Source organism: Macaca mulatta, chromosome 2 (genome assembly GCF_049350105.2).
Source record: "Macaca mulatta isolate MMU2019108-1 chromosome 2, T2T-MMU8v2.0, whole genome shotgun sequence".
Lineage (NCBI taxonomy): Eukaryota > Metazoa > Chordata > Mammalia > Primates > Cercopithecidae > Macaca > Macaca mulatta.
Window position 1 is genome coordinate 98,902,718 of NC_133407.1, and position 24,886 is coordinate 98,927,603.

The window sequence follows — 24,886 nt, forward strand, 5'->3', positions numbered from 1 at the left end:
TTATCCTTCTCTTGATGAGGAAAAAACTCAGAAAAGTTACAAAATTTTCCTAGGTCACAAATTTAGTGAGTTGAGGAATAAGCATTAGAAACCAGTTCTGTTTGGCCTTCAAAACTAACCTTGTACCATTAAATCAAATTGAATGATAGTGCTTCTGTTGGAATAAGTCTCAGAGTTTGTGGTTCTAGACTGATTTTCCCAGGGAAATAATGTGTCATTTTTATATTGTTTCAAACCTTCACGTTTCAAAATCTTTTTCCATTATGCTTTTTTGTGTTTGTTCTATTCCATTGTTTTTGGTTTCTTCTCAAGGAATCCCTGTTATTTATACACTGAGTATTTGTTACCTAACTTCTCTCAATTGTCACTTTTCAAGAGTCTTTATCATTTTTTTTCTGAGAACAGTTCTTAATTGAGGTATAATTTGCATACAACAAAATGCCAAAAAACTTAAGAATACAGCTTAATTAATTTTAACATAATTATGCATTGTGTAGTACCACCAAGATCAAGGTAGAGAACATTTTCCACCACGCCCAAAAGTTCTGACATTCTCCTTGCCAGTCAATACTGATCCGCTGAATAAAGAATGTATTCTGAATTTTGTAAGTCTCAATCCATTTGTGTTGCCATAAAGGGACACTTGAGGTTGGGCAATTTATAAAGAAAAGAGGGTTAGTTGGCTTACCATTCTGCAGGTTGCGCAAGAAGTATGGAGCCAACATCTGCTTCTGATGAGGGCCACAGGCTGCCTCCATTCATGGTGAAAAACAAAGGGAAGCTGGTGTGGGCAGAGATCACATGATGAGAGAGGAAGCATGAGAGAGACGGGAGGTACCAGGCTCTTTAACAACCAGTTTCCATGGGAACTAAAAGAGCAAGAACTTACTACCCACTTCCAGGGAGGGCCTTAACCTATTCATGCGGGATCCCAATGACCCAAAGGCCTCCCATTGGGCCACTTCCGACATTGGGGATCAAATTTCAACACAAGATTTGGAGGGCACAAATATCCAAACTATAGTAGGGGTCATAATTTTGTTTCTTATGCATCATAAAAATGGAATCATAGAATATACTCTCTTTTGTTTTGACTTCTCTTACTCTGCGTCTGCTTTTGAGATTCAATCTCGGGGGTGTTATACGTGCCACTAATTTGTTTGTTTGTGTTTTTCTTTAATTTTATTTTGACAAAGTAATGTTTTATTGTAAGATTAGCGCAGTTTGATTATCATTTTTTCAGATGGTAGACAGGTTTACTTTTCGGCTATCATGTACAAAATAACTTTGCATATTCTTGTATAATTCTTTTAGTGAAGATATGCACTCATTTTTCCTGGGTATACACAGTTAAGAGTGGAATTGGTTGAAAGAATGAAAAGCTGAAACAGAGTTTTGCAGAGTAGTTTTACTATTTTACATTTCTATGAAAAATGTAGGTCATTTCTAGTTGCTCTGCATTCTCACACACTTACTATTTTTAGTCTTTTTCATTTTAGCCATTCTACTACGTATGTAGTAATATGCAACTTTGGTTTTCATGTGCCTATTGGTCATTTAGATATTTTTAAAGATTTTCTACTATTTTTCTTCTAGAAAGTTTGAAGTTTCAAGGTTTATACTTAAGTCTATTATCTAATTTGAGAGACTTTGGGCTCTTTTATTTCTATTATATAAATTTAAGGTGTACAACATGATATTTTAATACCCATGTACATAATGAAATGATAACTACAGATAAACAATTTAGAATATACATCATCTCACATAGTTACCTTATGTGTATATAGTAAGAGCACCTAAAATATACTTTCTTAGAAAATTTCTGGTATACAATACACTATTATTAACTATATTCCTCAAGCTGTACTTTATATCTTTGGATTTATTCCTCCTACATAATAGCTACTTTGTACTCTTGAACCAACATCTCTCCATTTCCCCCCTCCATGTCTCCAACCTGGCTTCTGATAACTACTCTTTCATTCTCAGTTTCTATATATTTGACTTTTTATTTTCTTTTTTAGATTCCATACATAAGAGAGGTTATTCAATATTTTTCTTTCCTTGTCTGGTTTATTTCACTTAACATAATGTCCTCCAGCTTCAATTTTGGTGCAAATTACAGGATCTTCTTCTTTGTAAAAGTTGAATAACATTTCACTTTATATTCTACAATGTCTTTATCCAGTCATCTGTTGATGGACATTTAGGTTGTTTCCATGTCTTCACTATTGTGAATAACACTGCAGTGAACATAGCAGTGAAGATATTTTTACTAGGTATTGATCTCATTTCCTTTGGATATATGCCTAGAAGAGAGATTGCTGGGTCATATTTTCAATATTTTGAGAATTTGCCCAGGCTGTTCTCAAACTCCTGGGTTCAAGTGATTCCTCAGCCTTGGCCTCCCACAGTGCTGGGATTACAGACATGATCCACAGTGCCCAGCCCACTGTGGTTTTCTTCTAGGAGCTAAGGATCCAATTTCATCATTTTGCATCTGGATATCCAGTTTCTCAACACATTTATTAAAGAGACTATCTTTTCCCCATTGTGTGTTCTTGGGGACATGGTCAGAAAGTAGCTGACAGTATCTGCTTGGGTCTATTGCTCAGCTATTTGGTCCGCTGGTCTCTTTTCACGCCAATCCCATATGGTTTTGATTACTACAGCTCTGTAATATAAATTTTAACTGGACAGTGTGATACCTTCAACTTTCTTTTTCTTTCTTGGGAGTGCTGGGTCTATTCTGGGCTTTTGGTGGTTCCGTTCTAATTTTAGAGTTGTTTTTTTCTGTTTCTGTGAAAATGCTATTGAAATTTTGATAGGGATGTGTTGAATTTATAGATCATTTTGAGCAGCATAAACATTTTAACAATACTTATTCTTCCATTTATTAAATACAGGATGTCTCTCCATTTATTTATGTCTTCAATGTCTTTCAATAACATTTTATAGTTTTCAATGAACAAGTATTTTTCCATCTTGAATACATTTATTTTTTGCTATATTATTCTTATGGGTGCTATTGTAAATGAAATTGTTTTATTAATTTTATTTCCAGGTTGTTCATTTCTAGTGTATAGTAATTCTGTCTGTTTATCTTGCATGCTGCAAATTTGCTGAATTAATTGATTGACTCTAGTAGTTTTTGTGTGTATGTGGATTATTTGGAATTTTCTATGTATAGAACCACATCATCTGCAAATAAAGATAGTTTATATTCTTTCTTTACTATTTCCTTTTTAAATTTCCTCTTTCTCTGCCTGAACTGTGAATGTCAAAATTCCCCAGGGCAGTCCTAGATGTGCAAAAGAAATGAAGAACAAAGGTCAATATATGAGGTTAAGTCTTATATCTAAAGCACACGGCGCTTTAGCCCATAACGCCCCCTGGAAAATAGAGCCTGAAACACAGCCTTGCATGCAATTTATTTTCAGGAGAGGAGAGTAGGAGACTAGGGATAGTAAAACAGGAAAGGAGAGAAAACCAAAAGATGAATTATTCTTAACCAGGTTTCTTCTGTGAAAAACTGGATCTCAATCTCACCAGGCTTTCTGAGAAGCGAAGTAAAATGAATGCACCACAGAATTGTGCAAGTGAAGGGTAGAAAACAGGAGTAATAATTCAGCAGCTTCTATCCCTAAATGGTCATTAGCCTCCTCACACTCACGCATTCAGACTATGAGTGCATGAGTGCGGGGCCGGTTTCCACAAATAGGAGGTGAGAGGGTTAAGAAAATGTACAACGGGGAATGAAAAGAGTTCAGTATTTCTTGTAACATTATCAGTCAGGTGAGCAGAGTTAAAGTTTTCTCAGGTCCTTTTTTTTTCTGGAATAAGTTAACAGTATTGTTTAGAATTTGATAAAGTAATGATCTTTAGAGTGACCATCAAAAGAACAGAAACACTCTATAACTTTCAAATAAGAGAAAATTGAATTTTAAATATACTTAAACAAAAAAATAGGAGATAGGACTATGAGTATAACAAATAAAAAATACAAAATATGTAGCACATTTAAACTCAGATACATCCATACATACAGTAAATGTAAAGGAATTAAATTTCCAGCTTAAAAACAAAGATTATCAATTTCAAGTATAAAATAAATAAGCAGAAAAATTATGTCATGAGATATAAAAATGATCAATATATCATGTTACTAAATTAAAACACTTATTGTGGTCAAGATATCAATCCTTCCCAAATTAACATACAAATTTAATACACTCTAATATAGAAACAAATATTTTGGAAAACTTAACCAAATAATTTCAGATTAATCTGGAGAATATTCAAGAACATTTTTAAGTGAATAGTAAGGAATGTTAAAAATATGTATCTACCAGAATAGACAAATGATTATGTGTGAATACTCATGTGTGAATACTGTTTGAGTTTTCCAAATGCTTTTACATTTTGTATCTCATTTGATCCACGTAATCGGCCCTATAAACCAAACAGTAATTGAATACGGAAGAATCTGAGGCTCAGAAACATTACCTTGTGAATAGCTACCCAGCAAATGACTGTGTTAAAGCTCAATTCCAGCTAAAATTCACTCCTGGTACACTACTCAGGTCACATCTTATTTATAGCAGAGCAAGTCAAATTGAAATTGAAGTGTGAGAAGTACCTTTGCTTTATTAAAAGATGGCTTTCTTTTAGGCATGGAAATAGCAAAATATTGAGACAATGACAATACCAGCAACAATCTCAGGCAGAATTCTCCGTTGGGTTTTTAAAATCTGACATTAATTAGCTACTTAGCACAAACTTGAAGAGTTGGTTTCCCCCACATAATATTACGAAACTATCATCTTTCCTATCTCTGTTAGAACCCTGGGTTGTTTTTGTGTTGTTTTGTTTTGTTTTGTTTTGTTTTTGTACATCTCTTGCTACTACGACTCTTGTTTGTTTGCTTGCATTTATCAGCTTATGTTTAGAAAGCATTTGAGCTGGTTCAAGACTTCTGCCTTGCACCAATCACATTCTTCTTGGTGTGCTTGCAGAATTGCCTGACACTTTCATCATCCCTATGATGTCAGCAACTACTTAAAGCTGATTCTGTGACCAGTCAACATATAACACAAGACTACATCAATATATAAATATATGAGTAAACAAATCTGTCCAGTTTTTTAAATTATGAAGATTGATGTTATGATCAAAATGATGATGATGATGATGATGATGATGATGCCTCTCCCCAAAACATCAGAGTAGAACAAGCAATTTACTGGCTTACTACAAAAAGCAAAAAGAGGAAACTCTACAATTTGAACCTTTCTTTAGGGAATATGGTTAGTACTCTCCAAATTTAAGCCAGCCCTGAAAGAGGTAAGCTGGAAAGTCTGTACATCCAGCAGACATCTCTTGCAGAGGAGAATAAAAGCTGTTTCAGGACCATCAAATATTTCTGCTCAATAAAGGTTACAGTGTTTATCCTGGAATCAGATGCTAGATTTCTAAAGAATGAAATGTGAAAACACAGAAAATTAGTCAGTTAGACATTCACAATGAGCATCAAGGAACTTACATACAATTTTTTTTCATGCTTGTCTCAAAAAAAAAACCCATTTTTAGTTAAATGAATGTTTTACATAATATTTAGAAACAAAATATACTATTTTACATAGTGTTATATACAGTATTTGAATGTTTATCTTCATCTAAAAAATTTCAGGATTCTCGCATCATTTTGCATAGTTTTCTTATGTAATATTGACAAATGCAATTATGTGACTTCAAACGAATTTCATGAAGTCATAAATTCCTAAGACTCTGACTACCTACTTCATGCATCTCATTTTTTCTCACCATTACTTGTCTAAATATATTTTATATTGAAAATTATATCAATAAGGCATGGGAACTTAAAAAGGAACCCACATTTTTCTTTGTATTAAAAACAAGTGAAGAATTATCTACCTCCTTGAAAGATGAAGCCATTCTATGAACTACGAACATCTGAAAAATTTTAAACCGCTTTTCAAACTCATTCATTTGTGTGTGACTCATTCACAGTAAATCTATGCCTGAACATTTGCATTCTTAACCAAATGTTGACCAAGCTGAAAGTATGCTAAAAGCTCTGCAACTCTCATATATTTTTGACAACACAGACAGCCACGAATGTCACTTCTGAGTAATCTTTTCAGTACTTCTTGACTAGTGATTACTCTCAAACTCCTTTGCCTGTGAGATTGTGCTTATGCTTTTAATATTGGTTCTCTCCTCCTCCCCTTTCTGCTGGCCCTCATTAGTCCTTGCACACAGCATCAGTTCCTGATCTCAGTCCTAATGCCGTCCTGATTACTTATCCTAACATCAGACAAGTCCAGAGGCTGTCAACAGCTTTCGTGCCAATGGAGTTGGGAAATCATCTTTTCTAGATCTTCATTTTAAAGTAGAAAACCCTGATTGTACACAAAAAATGAATAGTATCCCATCCTCCAGAAAAGGCCAGCCTGCCCATGTGGTCCCCTGTGCAAGGGTCTCCTGAGTGCTTCAGTTTTTCTATTCCATCGAGGTATCCAGAACCAAGACAGAAATTCTGCTCTGGCCCCAAATGACACACAGACTGAGCCCTGCTTTCTTACTGCCTTCAAGACAGCCCTACATACCTGGACTATGTCCTGTTTCTGCTCATTCCATCTGTTATTACAGAGGTCCTGTTTCTGCTCATTCTGTCTGTTATTACGGCTAGAATGGTGAACTGATCCTTACATATTATCTGTGCTGTACCCACCTCATTTCCCGGAATCAGATTCTCTTCCAAGGTCCATGCCTGGCTGCAGTGAGAGTGGCCATGTTCTTGCTAGGACAGAACTGAGTAGGCTAGGCCTCAACAGGACCCAGGCCACTGTGTGTGACATGTTGCCTCCGTGCTCCTGAGAGCAACCCCCATCCTCCCTCTTCATCTCTTCATTTACTCTTGGGAGCTCCCTTTGCTTCAAGCTGCTTATCTGGCATTACCCCCTCATCAGGAGCTACCATTTCCTCAGGAATCATCAGAGCACCTATTTCTAAGATAAAGTGACAGAAAGTATGTCTAAGAAAAGATAAGTTGCACCCAACTTCAGACATTAAACTTTAAGGCAATAGGCTCCTTAAAGTCCATAATAAACAGCAGAGTTTATTGGGGCACCAAATTCACTAAAAGCGGTAACTTCAAATTTCTTATATATTAAAATAAAGGATGGATTATTGTGGAGTAAAACACAGAATGTATATTAATGTTTAAAGATAAAATCTAAGACCTCTAGGAAATCTTTAAATTCAGGTGGAAAATATCCGCTTGACTCCAGACCACCCTCACACTACCTCCTCATCACCTAGGTGTAGACATTCATTCTTGCAGTTATTACTGAGAACATCGGAAAGACATGCCTCTATGGTTGTTTTCTATCATTAAAGGGGGCTACTATTGTGCCAGGAGTAACTTTCATACTCTATAGATGCAGTCCTTTCTCCTCTGCCCCTTCCACTGACCATTTTCATGAGGTATTCCAGATGTTGTGCCTGCCAGAAGTTTGCAGGGCTGATGTGGTTTCACAGGATTTTCTTTCAGACTGACATGGAGAAGTGGAATAATTTCTTTTGCATAGGCTCCAAAGAGATTGATATCTCAATAACAATTATGCATAACTACAATTTTTGTTGTTGTTATTATAAACAAAGCTGCAATTAACATATTTATCATAGTATCTGTGCTGACATCAATAGTTATTTCTCTAAGAATAACAGAGGAGGTGGCTCTTTCTAAAAATATCAATTGACCTAATATTTTTATAAACTCCAGAACTAGGTCATGACTATTAGACATTATCTTATGCTGGAATGAAAAGTATTCATGAATACTGAGGTCATACTAAGGTTTATTAAGTGTTATCTCCAAGCCAGGCATGGTGGCTCATGCCTGTAATCCCAACACTTTGAGAGGCTGAGGTTGGAGGATCACTTGAGCTCAGGAGTTCAAGACCAGCCTGGGCAACATAGACAGGCCTCATCTCTACAAAAACTTAAAAAATTAGCCAGGCATGGTGTTGCATGACTATAGTCCCAGCTACTTGGGAAGCTGAGGTGGGAGGATTGCCTGAACCTGGGAGGTTGAAGCTGCAGTGAACTACAATAGTGTCACTGCACTCCAGCCTGGGTGACACAGACAGACCCTGTTTCAAAAAAAAAAAAAAATGTGTTATCTGTAGATCACCTGGCTACATGTTATCCAGCCCAAATCACTCAAACATCCCCCAAATAGACAATCAGAGAATGGTGAGGCAGGTGTAGAAGAAACAGGTTTGGTTTCCAGTGCCAAGCCTACCACCCCTGTGAATTCTGGCTACCCACAGAGAGCATCTGTAATACACACATCTTGGCTGTAACACTAAAATCTAGCAGAATCATATAGATAAAATTTCAATACAAAGAGCAGTGCACCTGAGGGCCATAAGAGTAGCTGAAATTTGACAGACAAAATTATAACTTTCTTCCTCAAAATGTGGATTTTTAAAGAATATGAAATATTAATAGAAAATGTATATGTAACCCATACAACAATGATATGCAGCTAATACTTGTCTGGTTCTGTTGATGCTCAACGTACAAGTTCACAGTCTTGGTTTGATTAAGTCTGGGCATCACCCCACACCCATAAAAACCAAGGGAGCATCAGTTACATGCAAGACCCCTTCCCTGCCATAAAGAACCTGCCAGATATGTACAGTGATGGAAAGAAGGCACTTAAGCTGACATTGATCACCAATGTGCTGGTACTTCACACTTGCTGACCATGTAATCCTCATGACCACCAAAATTAATACTATTATCATCACCTTCCAAATAAAAACACCAAAAGTCACGGTAAACATGGATTTGTTAAATATATATTGACTTGTAGACCCAAATATAACACATACATGTGATTATAAAGACTGACACATGAGATCTTTCTAAGGTGTTCATAAAGGAATAAATAGCTTGCGAGCACAATTAATGACCCACTGAAACAGAAATCAATGCAACAAGAGTTCAGAGAGAGGTTGCATTCCACTGTGAAAAGTGATAGAAAAACCTAGAGTTCATAGGAATCTCACAGATGCTCTGTTTGCAGTCTTATTTAGGGCCAAATTGTGGCTCTAGACTTAACCAGTAAAAGGTAACTCAAGTAATTTTTCAAAGTCAGTGCAAGCAGTACACTCAAAGCCCTGGCTCTGTTGTCTCTGCATTGTAACAGAAAAATAATTGCACCACATCTGTCACATCTTTGCAAATTAACGAATTTATAATCAGCAAAACTGAAGAGTGTTACCCCCTCTGTTTCTCAAATCCTTGAGGAAATGCTAAGGAACAGAGAAATATGACAATAACTAATATATTTTGCAGAAGAGCAAAATAACTCAATAGTGTAATTTTTATATTTGGATTGATTAAAGACATTACTCTTGTCTCAAGAAGTTTCAGAAACTGACCAGATGGATCATTTTCTCTCATTGCTCATAAACTACACACATTGCTGAATCTGTAATTCATAGAAACATATCATGGTGATCACCTTGTAAATGCCAATGCCAAGCCACCAGTCCCTTTCATTACATGCCGTAATTACAGATTAAATGATTTCATTAACATATTGGTTGTTTCAAATTTGGCATGAGGCTGTCTTAGAGCTCCTGCAATCTGTCATCACTATTAATGAGACATCAACCTTCTTGTAAACCAAGCAAAAAAAAATTTCTCTTTGAATGTCAGCTAGGGGAGAAAAAATCCTCCAGAACTTCTGCAAACTCTGCAACCTCCTCTCAAACACCATATCTAGAATGTCTTCAGGAAAAGGGCCAGTGACACGATCAGATGACAAGGGCAACATCTGTGCAATATAAAATGTAGGCATTGATGATGTCTGGGATTCTTTCTCTCCTCACAGCAGCAAGGATCACCTGAAATAAGTGAAGCTCTTAGAATGTGTTTCTTAATTTTCACTGAAGACCTATTAAGAATTTTCACTGTTCTTAATAGTAAAGAACAAACTCATACACTCAGGGGTCTTGGAGGCATGGCTTCTAGATCTTACCATAATTTCAAAATGTCCAGAAATCTTGTATAATATCTTTAGATTTTTATTATACACCTTGCATCCTATTTTACAATATGTCTAGGCTTAATTTAGTATTTAGGAAGCTTTGGAGATCTATTGGAAGATGGCAGATAGGAGGAAGAACTAGCTTGCAGATCCCACTCAGATAGACAAAGCAGCGTGTGGAGACTCACATAGTGAACTTTTGCTCTAAGAATGACACCAACATACCAGGAAAGCATACCACAGACCCTTCAAAGGAACTGTATCACCACTGCAGTTTCCTTGAAACACTGAAAAATGGTGAGTTGGCTTGCTTTCTCAGTGGGGAGGCTGGTGGCCTGTGGCAAGTTCTCAGCCCTGGTCACTGGCTGCCCTAGTAGACTCGGCGCTGTTGTGGGGGCATGGTGGGAGTGAGACTAGCCTTTAGGACTGCAGGATACATGGAAGCGTGGCGAGGCCTGTGACTGCCAGCTTTCTCCAACTTCCCTGGTGACCTGTGTGACTCAGCAGAGGCAGCCATAATCCCCTGAGAACATAACTCCATTGGACTGGGAACCATACTCCTATCCCTCACAGCAGCTGCAGCAAGCCCTGCCCAAGGAGTAACTGAGCTCAGACACAACTATCCCTGCCCCTAACTGGTGGCCTTTCTCTACCTTCCTTGGTTGCTGAAGACAAAGGACATAATCTCTTGGGAGCTCTATGGCCCTGCCCACCACCTGGAAAACTTGAATACTTAACCAGGCGACCCTAGGGCAAGTTTGTTTCCTTCCTATAGTATCACAGGTGAGGCACTCTTGAAAGTGCCACCTCCTGGCTGGAGGCCAACCAACACAAAACCAGCACACTAAACAAAAATACAACCAAGGACCCTCACAGAGTCTATCCACTCCACTCCCCTGCTACCTCCACCAGAGTGGGTGCTGGTAGCCACTGCTGCAAGACCTGAAGATGGCTCACATCACAGGACTCTTTGCAGATACTCCCCAGTACTAGCTCAGAGACCAGTAGCTCCACGGAGTGGCTAGACCCAGAAGAGCAAAAACAATCACTGCAATTCAGCTCTCAGGAAGCTCCATTCCTAGGGGAAGGAGGAGAACACCACATCAAGGGAGCACCCTGTGGGACTACAGTATCTGAACAGCAGCACTTGAGTCCCAGAACTTCCCTCTGACATAGCTGACCTAAATGAGAAGGAACCAGAAAAACAATTCTGTTAATATGACAAAACAAGGTTCTTCAACACCCCCAGAAGATCACACTAGTTCACCAGCAATGGATCCAAACCAAGATGAAATTTCTGAATTGCCAGAAAACAAATTTAGAAGGTCAATTATTAAGCTAATTGAGGAGGCACCAGAGAGTTAACTCCAACTTAAAGAAGTCAAAAGCATCATATAGGGTATGAAAGGAAAATTATTCAGTGAAATAAATAGCATAAATAGAAAACAATCACAACTTCTCGAAACAAAAGACATGCTCAGACAAATGCAAAATGCACCGGAAAGACTCAGCAATAGATTCGAACAAGCAGAAGAAAGGACTTCAGAGCTTGAAGACAAGGCTTTTGAATTAGCCCAATTCATCAAAGACAAAGAAAAAATAATTTTAAAAAAAGAACAAAGGCTTCAAGAATTTTAGGACTATGTTAAGCATCCTACCTAAGAATAATTTGTGTCCCCAGGGAAGAAGAGAAATCCAAAAGTCTGGAAAACATATTTGAGGGAATAATTGAAGAGAACTTCCCTGGCCTCACTAGAGATCTAGACTTCCAAATACAGGAATCTCAAAGAACGCCTGAGAAATTCATTGCAAAAAGATCATTGCCTAGGCACATAGTCATCGGATTATCTAAAGTCAAAATGAAGAAAGAATCTTAAGAGCTGTGAGGCAAAAGCATCAGGTAACCTATAAAGGTAACCTATAATGGAAAATCAGAGTAAAAGAAGATTTCTCAGTAGAAACCCTACAGCTAGAAAGGTTTAGGGTCCTATTTCTAGCCTCTTTAAACAAAACAAGTATCAGCCAAGAATTTTGTATCCAGCAAAACTAAGCTTCATAAATGAAGGAAAAATACAGTCTTTTCCAGACAAACATATGCAGAGAGAATTTGTCACTACCAAGCCAGCACTATGAGAACTACTAAAAGAAACTCTAAATCTTGAAACAAATCCTCAAAATACACCAAAATAGAACCTCCTTAAAGCATAAATCTCACAGGACTTATATAACAATAACACAATGAAAAAAAAAAAAAAAAAGCCAAGGCATTCAGGCAACAAATAGCATGATGAAAAGAATAGTACCTCACATCTCAATACTAACATTGAATGTTAGTGGCCTAAATGCCCTGCCATCCTTAAAAAAATACAATATGGTGGAATGGATAGGAATTCACCAACCAGTTTCTGCTGTCTTCAGGAGTCTCACCTAATACATAAGGACTCACATAAATTTAAGGTAAAGGGTTGAAAAAAGATATCTCATGCAAATAGACACCAAAGCAAACAGGAGTAGCTATTCTTATATCACACAAAACAGACTTTAAAGCAACAGCAGCTTGTAAAGACAAAGAGGGACATTATATATTGATAAAAGGACTAGCCCAACCAGAAAATATTACAGTCCTAAATATGTATGCACCTAACCCTGGAGTTCCCAAATTTATAAAACAATTACTACTATATCTAAGAAATGAGATAGTTGGCAACACCATAATAGTGGGGGACTGCAATACTCCACTGACAGCACTATACAGGTCATCAAGACAGAAAGTCAACAAAGAAAAAATGGACTTAAACCTCACCTTACAACAAATGGACTTAATAGATATTTACAGAACATTCTACCCAACAACTGCAGGATACACATTCTATTCATGAGCACATGAAACATTCTCCAATATAGACTGTATGGTAGGTCACAAAACAAGTCTCAGTAAACTTAAGAACATCAAAAATATATCAAGTACTCTCTCAGATCACAGTGAAATAAAATTGGCTAACTCCAACAGGAATCCTCAAAACTATGCCAATACATGGAAATTAAATAAGCTGCTCCTGAATGATCAGTGAGTCAACAATGAAATCAAGACGTAAATTTAAAAATTATTTGAATTGAATGACAATAGTGACACAACTTATCAAAACTTCTGGGATACAGCAAAAGCAGTGTTAAGAGGAAAGTTCATAGCATTAAATGCCTGCATCAAAAAGTCTGAAAGAGCAAAAATAGACAACCTAAGGTCATACCTCACAGAAGTGAAGAAACAAGAACAATCTAAACCCAAACTCAGTGGAAGAAGAGAAATAACAAACATCAGAGCAGAACTAAATGAAATTGAAACAAAAAGATACAAAAGATAAATTAAACAAAGAGCTGATTATTTGAAAAGATAAATAAAATTGATAGACCATTAGTGAGAAAACCAAGAAGAGAGAAGATCCAAATTAGCTCAATTAGAAACAAAATGAGAGATGTTACTACTGATACCACAAACATACAAAGGATTATTCAAGGCTACTATAAACAACTGTATGTATATAAACTAGAAAATTTAGATAAGATGATTAAGTTCTTGGAAATATACAACCATCCTAGATTAAACCAGGAAGATATAGAATCTCTGAACAGATCAATAACAAGCAGCAAGATTGAAATGATAATTTAAAAATTGCCAACCCATCTCTACTAGAAAATACAAAAATTAGCTGGGCATGGTGGAGGGCACCTGTAATCCCAGCTGCTCAGAGGCTAAGGCAGGAGAATTACTTGAACCTGAAAGTGGAGGTTGCAGTGAGCCAAGATCACGTCATTGCGCTCCAGCATGGATGACAAGAGTGAAACTACGTCTCGAAAAAAGATTAATTAATTAATTAAAATTAAATAAAAAATAAAATTGCCAAAACAAAAGTCTAGGGTCAGACAGATTCACAGCTGAATTCTATCAGACATTCAAAGAAGAATTGGTACCAATCCTATTGACACTATTCCACAGGATGGAGAAGGAAGGAATCCTCCCTAAATCATTCTATGAACCCGGAATCACCCTACTACCCAAACCAGGAAAGGACATAACCAAAAAAGAAAACTACAGACCAATATTCCCGATAAAAATAGATGAAAAATTCTCAACAAAATATTAGCTAACTGAATCCAACAGCATATAAAAAATATAATCCATCGTGATCAACTGGGTTTCATGCCAGTGATGCAGGGATCGTTTAACATCCACAAGTCAATAAATGCGATACACCACTTAAACAGGATTGAAAACCAAAATCACACGATCATCTCAATAGATGAAGAAAAAGCATTTGACAAAATCCAGCATCCTTTATGATTAAAACCCTTGGCAAAATCGGCATAGAAGAGACATAACTTAAGGTAATAAGACCCATCTACGAGAAACCTACAACTAACATTACACAGAACAGGGAAAAGCTGAAAGCATCCCCACTGAGAACTAGAACAAGACAAGGATGCCCCCTTTCACCACTTCTATTCAACATAGTACTGGAAGTCCTAGCCAGAGCAATTAGACAAGTGAAAGAAATCAAGGCCATTCCAATTGATAAAGAGGAAGACAAGTTGTCACTGTTTGCTGATGATATGATTATATCATATCTACCTAAAAACTCCTAAAGACTCGTCCACAAAACTCCTAGAACTGGCAAATGAATTCAGCAAAGTTTGAGGATACAAAATTAATGTACACAAATCAGAAGCTCTGCTATACACCAAGAGCAATCAACCTGAGAATCAAATTGAGAACTCAACCCCTTTTATAATAGCTGCAAAAAAAGTGAAATGCTTAGGAATATACCTAACCAAGGAGGTGAAAGCCCTCTGCAAGGAAAACTACACAACACTGCTGAAAGAAATCATAGATGACACAAACAAATGAAAACACATCTCATGCTCATGGATGGGTAGAACTAATATTGTGAAAATGACCATCTGGCCAAAAGCAATCTACAAATTCAAGGCAATTCCCATCAAAATACCATCATTCTTCACAAAACTAGAAAAAAAATATATAAAATTCATATGGAACCAAAAAGAGCCCTCACAACGAAAGTAAGACTAAGCAAAAAGAACAAATCTGGAGGTATTACATTACCTGACTTCAAACTATACTATAAGTCCATAGTCACCAAAACAGCATGGTACTGGTATAAACAACAAGTATTCATTTTTCTTACTTCAGAGTCCCTGGGTCAGTGGAGGTGTCTCCCCTCAGGCTACAGGTCAGCTGAACTTGGTTCCAGAATTTGGGTTGATTCAGGTCTGTTCCCCATCTCTTCTTTCTTGGACAAGGGCCACCCTGAACATGTTCTTTGAAAGGGTGGGTAACATAAGTTCAAGAGGTTAGATCAAATCACAAAAGCAATTTAAAGCCTCTACTTGCCTCACATGTGCTAAGATTCCACTGGTCACAGGTTCGACATCAATAGAGTGGGGGAATTGTACTCTTTTTATTGCGAAGGTAATGAGTGAAGAATTGAGAACAGAAATCCAACATCATTTAAAAATTTAAAACTTTCCTCTGTTTAAATTACCATTTTAATTACTCATGCAAATATCAAAACAATAAAAACATAATTTAAAAAATAATTATTAAACACAAAAAATAAATTTTTATTATAAACACATCTCTTAATGATATGGAATTTTTAATTCCATCTTATACCTGTGAATAAATATTATAAACATAAAATGAAGAAGAACTTAATATTAACTTCTTATCCAATTTTTATTTTTATAGATAAAAGCATTGAGAAACTTTGTTTACATAAGTAAGTAGAAATAAAAAGATTTTTATAACAATGTTACACAGTTCTTTGAATTCCTTCTTTTTTACATACTAAAAATCACACAGTGAGCCACAAGCAAAAACTAATTTTACTGACCTAGATGCTGACTTTATTCCATCTTCTTTCAATTTTGCTGAAGGCAAAGAATCTGAAACCACGTATTTTCCAACATATTTTATTACACAATAATTCTATTTATTCACTTTTTTTTTATTTCTGGAAAGCACATAAAAGACTCCACCAACATCTACCAAGTGACAATTCATTATCCCTTGTTATACCAATACTCTCATTTATGGGCAACTTGTTTAATGTGACTTACTAAAAAAGAATGGGAAAATATAATATTTCTAATTATAACAACTTTGCTAAGCAATATTTGGGGAGAAAATGCTTTTTCTTCATAATCAAAATTGGAGCAACAGATAAATTGTGATAAATGATTTTTATATAACCTAATGACAATGCCAGTCCTCACATCAAACCAATCACCAAATTAGAGTTCCTTTATCTCCAAAGCATCTGACTTTGGCTGGGCGTGGTGACTCACACCGGTAATCCCAACACTTTGGGAGGCCAAGGCGGGTGGATCACGAGGTCAAGAGATGGAGACCATCCTGGCCAACATGGTGAAACCCCATCTCTACTAAAAATACAAAAGTTAGCTGGGTGTGGTGACACGCACCTGTATTACTAGCTACTCGGGAGGCTGAAGCAGGAGAATCGCTTGAACCCAGGAGGCAGAGGTTGCAGTGAGCTGAGATCATGTCACTGCACTCTAGCCTGGTGACAGAGCAAGACTCCGTCTCAAAAAAAAAAAAAAAAAGAATCTGACTTCATGAAAGTCAAACAAATATGTTAATATAGGCTCCTCCAACACACACCTCAATTTGGAATGCAATAAGTCTAGAATAATTTGATCCTATTTCTTTCTAGATCACTTTTAAAAGATCTGAGTTGAACATCCTGTATTTATTAATATTGACCACTTGCAAAATGTGATTTAACTTTTGGAAACCAAAGTTTTTGTAAATAAAATGGTGTTCCCAAGTCCAAGGAGAATGAAAACCACAGACATTAACACTAAAGCTGATGTGTGCCCAGTTATTGAAACAGCTTGTGAATAGAAAAACTTACACACTATTCCCAAACAAAAGGTCAAGACAACTCATTGGTAGGACTTGGCATGTGCTGAGGTAACCAAAAAGAACAACTCAAATCACACTGGGAAGAATCAGTGGTTCTATAGATGTAAAAATGGTATACAAGAATTTTGTTAAGCCTCTATTGGCAGTATAAACCTCTGATTATCTTATAAATGTCTGACCAGAGATCAGCAAATTACTTTTTTTAATTCCCTCCCCTACCTTCATGGATCTTCACCCTTCCAGAGTTTCAACTAAGAAAACAAAAAACGAAAATTAAACGAGTGATTGATAGCTGGCAAGAAGGATGAGGAAGCAGACAGTTTAAAAACTGAAGGAACTAAAAGGAGTGGAGCAAGACAGAGTGGGACTCTTGAGGAGGAAAGCTCCTCTAGGGGCTGAGAAAAAGAAAGCTGGTAACAAGGGGGACGCAAGGAGGGAAAGCTAAAGCCCACCTCCTCTCCCAATTCTCCACTCCAGGAGGATTCTGTGTGGGAATTACAGAAGATGATTCAAGTTTGAAATAATTAAGTGCTTTGAACATTCTTCTGGAACTCTTGTATCACGGAGGGACTAAGAAAAGTCTTCTTCCTCTATGGGACCTTGCTATCCCACCCATCACATATTAATGGCTTTGTAAATAGACTTGCATTTAGGTTCTGCTTCCAACATACATATCATTTGGAAAGAGAAGAAAAATTTTAGTTGTGTCTGAAGTTTTCACTTTTCCAGATGGAGGAGGGAGAGCAGCCTGCCCCCTGTGGAAACTGCCTGAGATCTAACAACAGTCCACAGAGTCAGTCAGTTTCCCGGACTGGAGAAGACCCTGAGAGGAAATACAATATACATCTCTTAAACACCCCAAACCACACGTCTTCCATCCTGCCCAAGTGAGTGGATCCTTCACATCTCAGTCACACCCAAGTACCTGCATCCTAGAGTGAGACAGGGCCTCAAAGTTGCTATCTTTAAGAGAGTGAACTATAATTATCCTCATGAACCAAATGAAGATCAGACTTTCCAGAGTCTATAAGTTCAGGTAAGAGCCAAGAGACTAGAGTTCAAGTGACCTGTCTCAGCTCAAAGAGGTAAGCACAAAGAGTACAAAGTAGACATGCGTTATTTTTGTAAGCTCCAAGATCATAAAATCATACAGAAGAATCACACATCAGAAGTTTATCACCCCTTCAGCAATTTATTTTTTCTTTGATCTTGCTTTTCTCTAGTTCTCCCTCTTATTCTATGGAGAGAATGTAATGGTGCCTTTCTACTTTATAAAAATTAAACATTTTTATTCCTATTATCATATTCTGAACAGCTGATCTCTATACTCAAGAGATTTTTTTCAATGCATGAGAAACTGATCATCATTTTTAATCATTATCACCAGCTGGGGCTGACGGACTTCTAAGATGACCCTGCAATGACATTCGCCCTTCTAGAAGCCCCGCCCTTTGGAAAGGGTGGAATTTGTGATATGATGAAATATTACTCCCACAATTAAGTTTTGTTATATGGCACAGTTAAATTTAAGAAAAGGAGATGGTCCAGATGGGGCTAACTTAATCAGAATTTTCTCCAGCTGATGGGAGAAGAAGTCAGAGATTCAAACATAAGAAGGATTCCATGTGCTGCCACTGCTGGCTTTGAAGGTAGAAGAGGTCGTGTGAAAGGAAATTAAAAGCAACATCTAGAAGCTGAGAGTGACCTCCAGCCGACAGCCAGTGAGAAAACAAGACCTCGGTCCTGCTGCCACAGGGAACTGGATTCTACCAACAACCTGAATGAGCTTGGAAACCAACTCTTCCCAAAACATCCTGATAGGAAGGTACTTTAGACCTTGTGCAGAGAACCCAGCCATGCTTTGCTAGACTTTTGACCTACAGAACTGTGAGCTAATTAATGGTGTTGTTTTAAACTTCTAACTTTGTAGAAATTTGTTAAGCAGCAATAGAAAATGAATATGCCAGTCTTGGATTTAAAATAAAAATATTCACACACACCAAATAATAAGATTGAGGACAAATTTTGTTTCACTTCATAATTAAATGACTGGACACAAATTTACACGTGCAGAACATGCTGTGATTGGCTTGGTGAAGGGTTTATCAACTGAGAAAACAAAGTTGCTTTCAAATAGGACATGTAGTTCATAGTCATCCCCATCTGATTCTTAAAGTTACAAATATTGAACTTTTGAATGGAAAATAAAAGCCTCAAAAAGGAGTAGTAAATGTTTCTAGAGCCAAAGAGGACAAAGGAAAGGATTTTCTGTATATCAAATTTGCATTTGAAAAACAGGGGTCATTTGGAGCATCCCTCTTGTCATGATTGCATCCAAAACTCACATAGCATCTCCTCTGGAAGATGCTCGCCTGCTAAAAGAGAGAGCTAAATATGTAAAAGTCAGAAACACAAAATGCCAAATGTAAATCTACAGTTTTAGCAGTTGGGCATGAATGACAGGAAGGATGAATATCCCCTGAAAAATATCTTTAACTGTTGCTGCTGGGATAATAAATTCAACTAACTGTAAAAATGTGCCTCTTAAAGAAAAGGCTTTATAAAATTATTCTCTAGGAGGTGTGAAACTTCATATACTCATTCTGTTGGAGGAGAATTTAAAAACACTCATACATGACTAGCATACCGCCGATGAGAGATGAAGTTTCCTTATCAGTAACAACAGATATACTGCTATAGTCAAGATGCTTTCACAGTGGCAATAGAAAAAGGAGCCCTGCGCCAGCTTCCCAAATCCAGAAACACCATAACAAGAGCAAGCTTGCTGGATCACAGGCAGATAACCCAGTTGTGCCTTCCTCAGAGGCGGGGAAGAGGAGCGTTATCAGTGAGGTTGAAGAACCTTCCAAAACTTTCATTCTAATCTTCCTTGGTTTTCACTTTCTTCTACTACAGCTACCCAGTAATAAAACACCAGCAAAAAAAAATCTGTCTTTGTACCACATTGTTATATTTATATTTGAATTTGGCCCAAGAGCAAAAATGTATACCAACACACTGAATATGAAAAATTTATCCTGGCACATTGAATGAATATGAGTTTAACTTTTCTAAATATTTTCTGATTCATGTCCTCTTAGTAGTAAGCCAGTTTCTCTGCCTGCACCATATTTTTCACAGCCTGAGAAGAGACCAGGGCAAATGCTGTCTCAGCCAAGAGGAGAACATAATGGAGAGGAGTCCGTGCCCAACAAGAGAAAAAATAAGCCCACCCAATTAGCCCTGGAAGACCCAGGCATTTCTTAGCCCCTAGTAGGGGTGAAAGCTCTGGAGAAAAGTTGGATCTATAGTAGCAAAGTAAAGGAGTTAACTTTTCACATCTGAATCTGCTGGAGGTAAATTTGGAACCCTCTTGCACAAAGATTTTATAGCAGTTTGAACAGTGGAAAATGAGAAAAGAATTGAGTCATCCACTGGCCCACAGCAGTGGCATCAGAATGAATTCAGAAACCTGCTTCTTTGGCTTCAGTGCCTGCTTTGTGCCACAGGTCAATGTATGCGTAATCTAATGTTGCCAACGAGTTGTGGTTCACCTGGGAATTTCCCAGTTTTAGCATTGAAAGTCTCAAGTCTAAGGAAACTCCTCAATCCTCCATGAATCCTGTCTTTGTATGTGTTAGCTTGCAACCATTCATTACAAGTAAGTGTAGTAGAAAATGTAAAGCAGAATAATTTAATTGGATTAGATATCCACTTACCACAGTTTTTAATATTGTGGCATAACTCATGTTATCTTCAAGGAAACATAAAAGATTTATAGTTGTCAATGCACACATTTAAACTGCCTTTTGAGAATCGCTTACTGGCAGAGCTTTGGCATGAGGTCTGACTTCTTGAAGAAGAAGAAAGTGTTAAACTGATCCATAATGTCTTGGACAAGTACTTAAGAGAACAATCATTCTTTGCATTGAAATTACTCCAGGATAGTATACACATATGTTAATTTGTATTTGTTCTAGTTGCTGAAAAACACCTGAAGCATCCAAAATGATAGAAGCACTGATATAGTTTGGCTCTGTGTCCCCACCCAAATCTCATGTTGAATTATAATCCCCAATGTTGGTGTAGGAACCTGGTGGGAGGTGATTGGATCATGGGGCGATTTCCCCCTTGCTGTTCTCATGATAGTGAGTGAATTCTCAAGACATCCAGTTGTTCGACAGTGTGTAGCACTTCCCCATTTTCTCTCTCTCTCCTGCTCCACCATGTGAAAATGTGCCTGCTTCCCCTTCACCTTCCACCATGTTTGCAAGTTTCCTGAGGCCTCCCCAACCATGCTTCCTGTCTGCCTGCGGAACCATGAGCCAATTAAACCTCTTTTCTTTATAAATTACCCAGTCCTCAGGTGGTTCTTTATAGCAAGGTGAGAATGGACTAATACAGACCTAGTAGGCAGTAACATGGCAAAGACAGTGGATACAGATGTATTACCAATATAAATTATGTTGAGCAGAAGTGGAGAGTGGAATTGATGGATCAGCCCAGCCCCCTCTGTCAATGTCTTGCCTACCTGCAAGAGGGAAGAGCTGAAGGAGGCAAGAATGAGAGATGGTCTGAAGGTCCTGCCACCTCCTTACCCTTACTCCCAACAGAAAAGGAGTCACTTGTCCACTCCCTTCAGCTACTAATTTTAGCTTCTAGAATTGATCAATAATGTGCTTTGGCTCTCATCATCCAAAATCAGTAAGAAAATTGCTAATAACATCACTGCAAATTATAACTACTTTTAGGGAAATGTGTCCTGTTGAAATGAGTCATATTAATCAAACACCATGGAGAAGGGGTCAACATGTAATAATAAGGGGGCATTACTAACCTGGCTCATTGGAATTTTAGGGCCCTTTGAGTGTTAGCCTCTCACTTTTCACCTCCCAGTTTCCCTATGGATGTGATAATTAAAAGTAAAATGGTATCAAACTGCACGGATAATTGAAAAACTAAATCCTCACCTTCCAGTAAAAAGAGAAGTGGCTATATATTTTTGGAAATATACTCATTTGCTAAAACTTTGGGCTGTGATACAGTGAGTGGGCAGCCCTATGACCTTGTAAAGAAAAGGAAGCAGGAGTTGAGTGCAGAGGCTCATGCCTGTAATCTCAGCACTTTGTGAGGCCGAGGAGGGATGATCACTTGAAGCCAGGAGTTCAAGACCAACCTGGGCAACATAACAAGATCTCTTCTCTACAAAAACTTTAAAAATCAGCCAGGCTGGTGGCACACACATTTAGTCCCAGCTACACAGGAGGCTGAGGTGGGAGGATCACTTGAACCCAAGAGTTTGAGGCTGTAGTAAGCTATGATCATGCCACTGCACTTCAGTGTACTCCAGCCTCAATGACAGAGATAGATCCTGTCTCAAAAAAAAAAAAAGAAAGAAAGAAAGAAATATGGACCGATGGTCTGTCTCCAGAGTAAACATGCAAAGGAATATACAGTAAACGTATCTTTTCTGTATCAGATAATGGGAGGAGAAAGGCTGTGGGCACAACCTCAGATCAGAAGGGAGAAATGAAAATGGAAAAGACTATCAAATGGCAAACCCTGTTTTAACTGCTGTACCCACCATGCACTCTCTATATGTAAGACTTAAAGGAGGCATTTGCTGTCAATGTTTTGCCCATATCCCCTGGATCTTCTCACTGATTAATCATGTCCTGCCCCTAGCCTCTTCATTCCTCATTCCTAACAGCTTATACCTGCAATCTCTTCAGAGCACTGCCTTTAGGCTTCTAGAGTTGCCAGAAGCTCCTAGGAGCTTACATCCTCCTGAGGTGGTCCATGACCAGTGATTGGCAGGTGCAGGAGCATCAAAATCTAGCTCCCTGTCTTCAAGCTGGATAAACTCTGCTGTGTGGTTTACACCCCAGAATTAGGCTTAAGTGAGGACTTGCCCTGAAACCCCATCCTTGGTTGGCTTCCCCCACTCCCTCTCCTGCTTGTCCTGGGAACAGTTTCTTCATAAATCACTTATACACAAATCCTTATCTGGAGGCCTGTTTCTGGGGAATGTGACATAGCTCCCATTCCAATATTTTTTTGGAGAAAGAAATGTAAAGTTAAATGTTATGAACCAGCATAAATCTCAGTGTCACTTCTAGTGGAAAGTCAAGCCGACTTTTATGTGCAAAATGTGGGGTCTGAGAAAAGAACCCAGACATAGGCACTGAGCCAGCTGCTACCTTCCATGTAGTGCTAATGTTGTGTGTCACTGAGAAATGTTAACAGGAAAAAATATCTCTACAAGTGCAGATCACAAGGTAATAAGAGACCCAGTCCTCTGCAAAGGTGAACTCAAGGACCAAAGCCAAGCTGCCTTCCAAAAGCTTAGAGGAAGAGGGTGCCAGCCTTTCTCCTACTCTAATAGCATTGAAAATATCAAATGTTATTTTCATATTTAAGAACATAGGGTCTTTTTCCTCCTGATGCTGTCCAGATATCAAGTTTCAGTGGAAAAATCATGAGATGGCCTGGAATCAAAATGTATGTTGCATACCAGCAATTAACAATTTGAAATTTAGAATACATAGATAATACTATTTACATTAGCACCCAACAAAATTAAATACTTAAGTATAAGTCTAACAAAATATCTACTACACATGCAGACTTATAAAACTGCTGAAAATCAAGGAAGATTTAAATAAATGGAAAGAGATTTGTGTTAACACACTGGAAGACTCAATGTTGTTAAGATGTCAGTTCTTCTCAACTTGATCTATAGATTAAATGAAACCCCAATCAAAATCCCAACTGATTATTGGCCAGGCACCGTGGCTCACGCCTGTAATCCCAGCACTTTGGGAGGCTGAGGCAGGTGGATCACTTGAGGTCAGGAGTTTGAAACCAGCCTAGCCAACATGGTGAAATTCCGTATCTACTAAAAATACAAAAATTAGCTAGGTGTGGTGATGGGTGCCTATAATCCCAGCTACTCGAGAGGCTGAGACATGAGAATCACTTGAACCCGAGGTGTGGAGGGTGCAGTGAGCCATCGTGCCACTGCACTCCAGCCTGGACAATGGAGCAAGACTGTCTCAAAAAAAAAAAAAAAAATTCCCAACTCATTATTTTGTAGATATCCACAAACTTATTCCAAAGTTTATATAGAAAAGCAAAACATCTAGAATAGCAATACAAATCTGAAGAAAAAAATTGAAAAACTCACACTGCTAGACTCCAAGAGGTCTTATGAAACTACAGAAATCAAGACAGCATGGTACTGGTAAAAGAATACGGACATTGAGAGTCCAAAAACAGACCCACATCAATTATATTGTGAGGAGAGATGAATAGGTAAAGTATTGGGGATTTTTAGGATGTCATCCACTATTCTGTACAATGCTGTCATGATAGATGTATTAGTCCATTCTCATGCTGCTAATAAAGACATACCTGAGACTGGGTAATTTATAAAGGAAAGAGTTTTAATGGACTCACAGTTCCACATGGCTAGGGAGGCCTCACAATCGTGATGGAAGGCAAAGGAGAAGCAAAGGCACGTCTTACATGGTGGCAGGCCAAAAGAGGAACTGCCCTTTATAAAACCATCAGATCTTATGAGACTTATTCACTATCAAGAGAACAGCATGGGAAAACACACCCCCATGATTCAATTACCTCCCACCAGGTCCCTCCCGTGACATGTGGGGATTATGGGAGCTATGGTGCACATGTAACACTATGCATTTGTCAAAACCTATTGAACATAACAGCACAAAGAGTGGACTTTAATGTAAGCAAATTTAAAAAAATAAAAACAATCACATAGGAAGTCAGGAAAATCCTAGGACAGAATGCAGAACATAGTTTTAAAT

At 37.8% G+C, this 24,886-nt stretch overlaps 1 pseudogene across 1 annotated transcript in view; it reads right to left on the bottom strand.

Annotated features, from left to right (window-relative positions):
- LOC699786 (NBPF family member NBPF6-like) overlaps positions 1-24,886 on the bottom strand; it is a 67,903-nt pseudogene that overhangs the window by 21,548 nt on the left and 21,469 nt on the right. Inside the window, exon 2 of the transcript XR_013414480.1 lies at positions 689-781. The product of XR_013414480.1 is annotated as an NBPF family member NBPF6-like (transcript). The remainder of the gene's footprint in view (positions 1-688; positions 782-24,886) is intronic.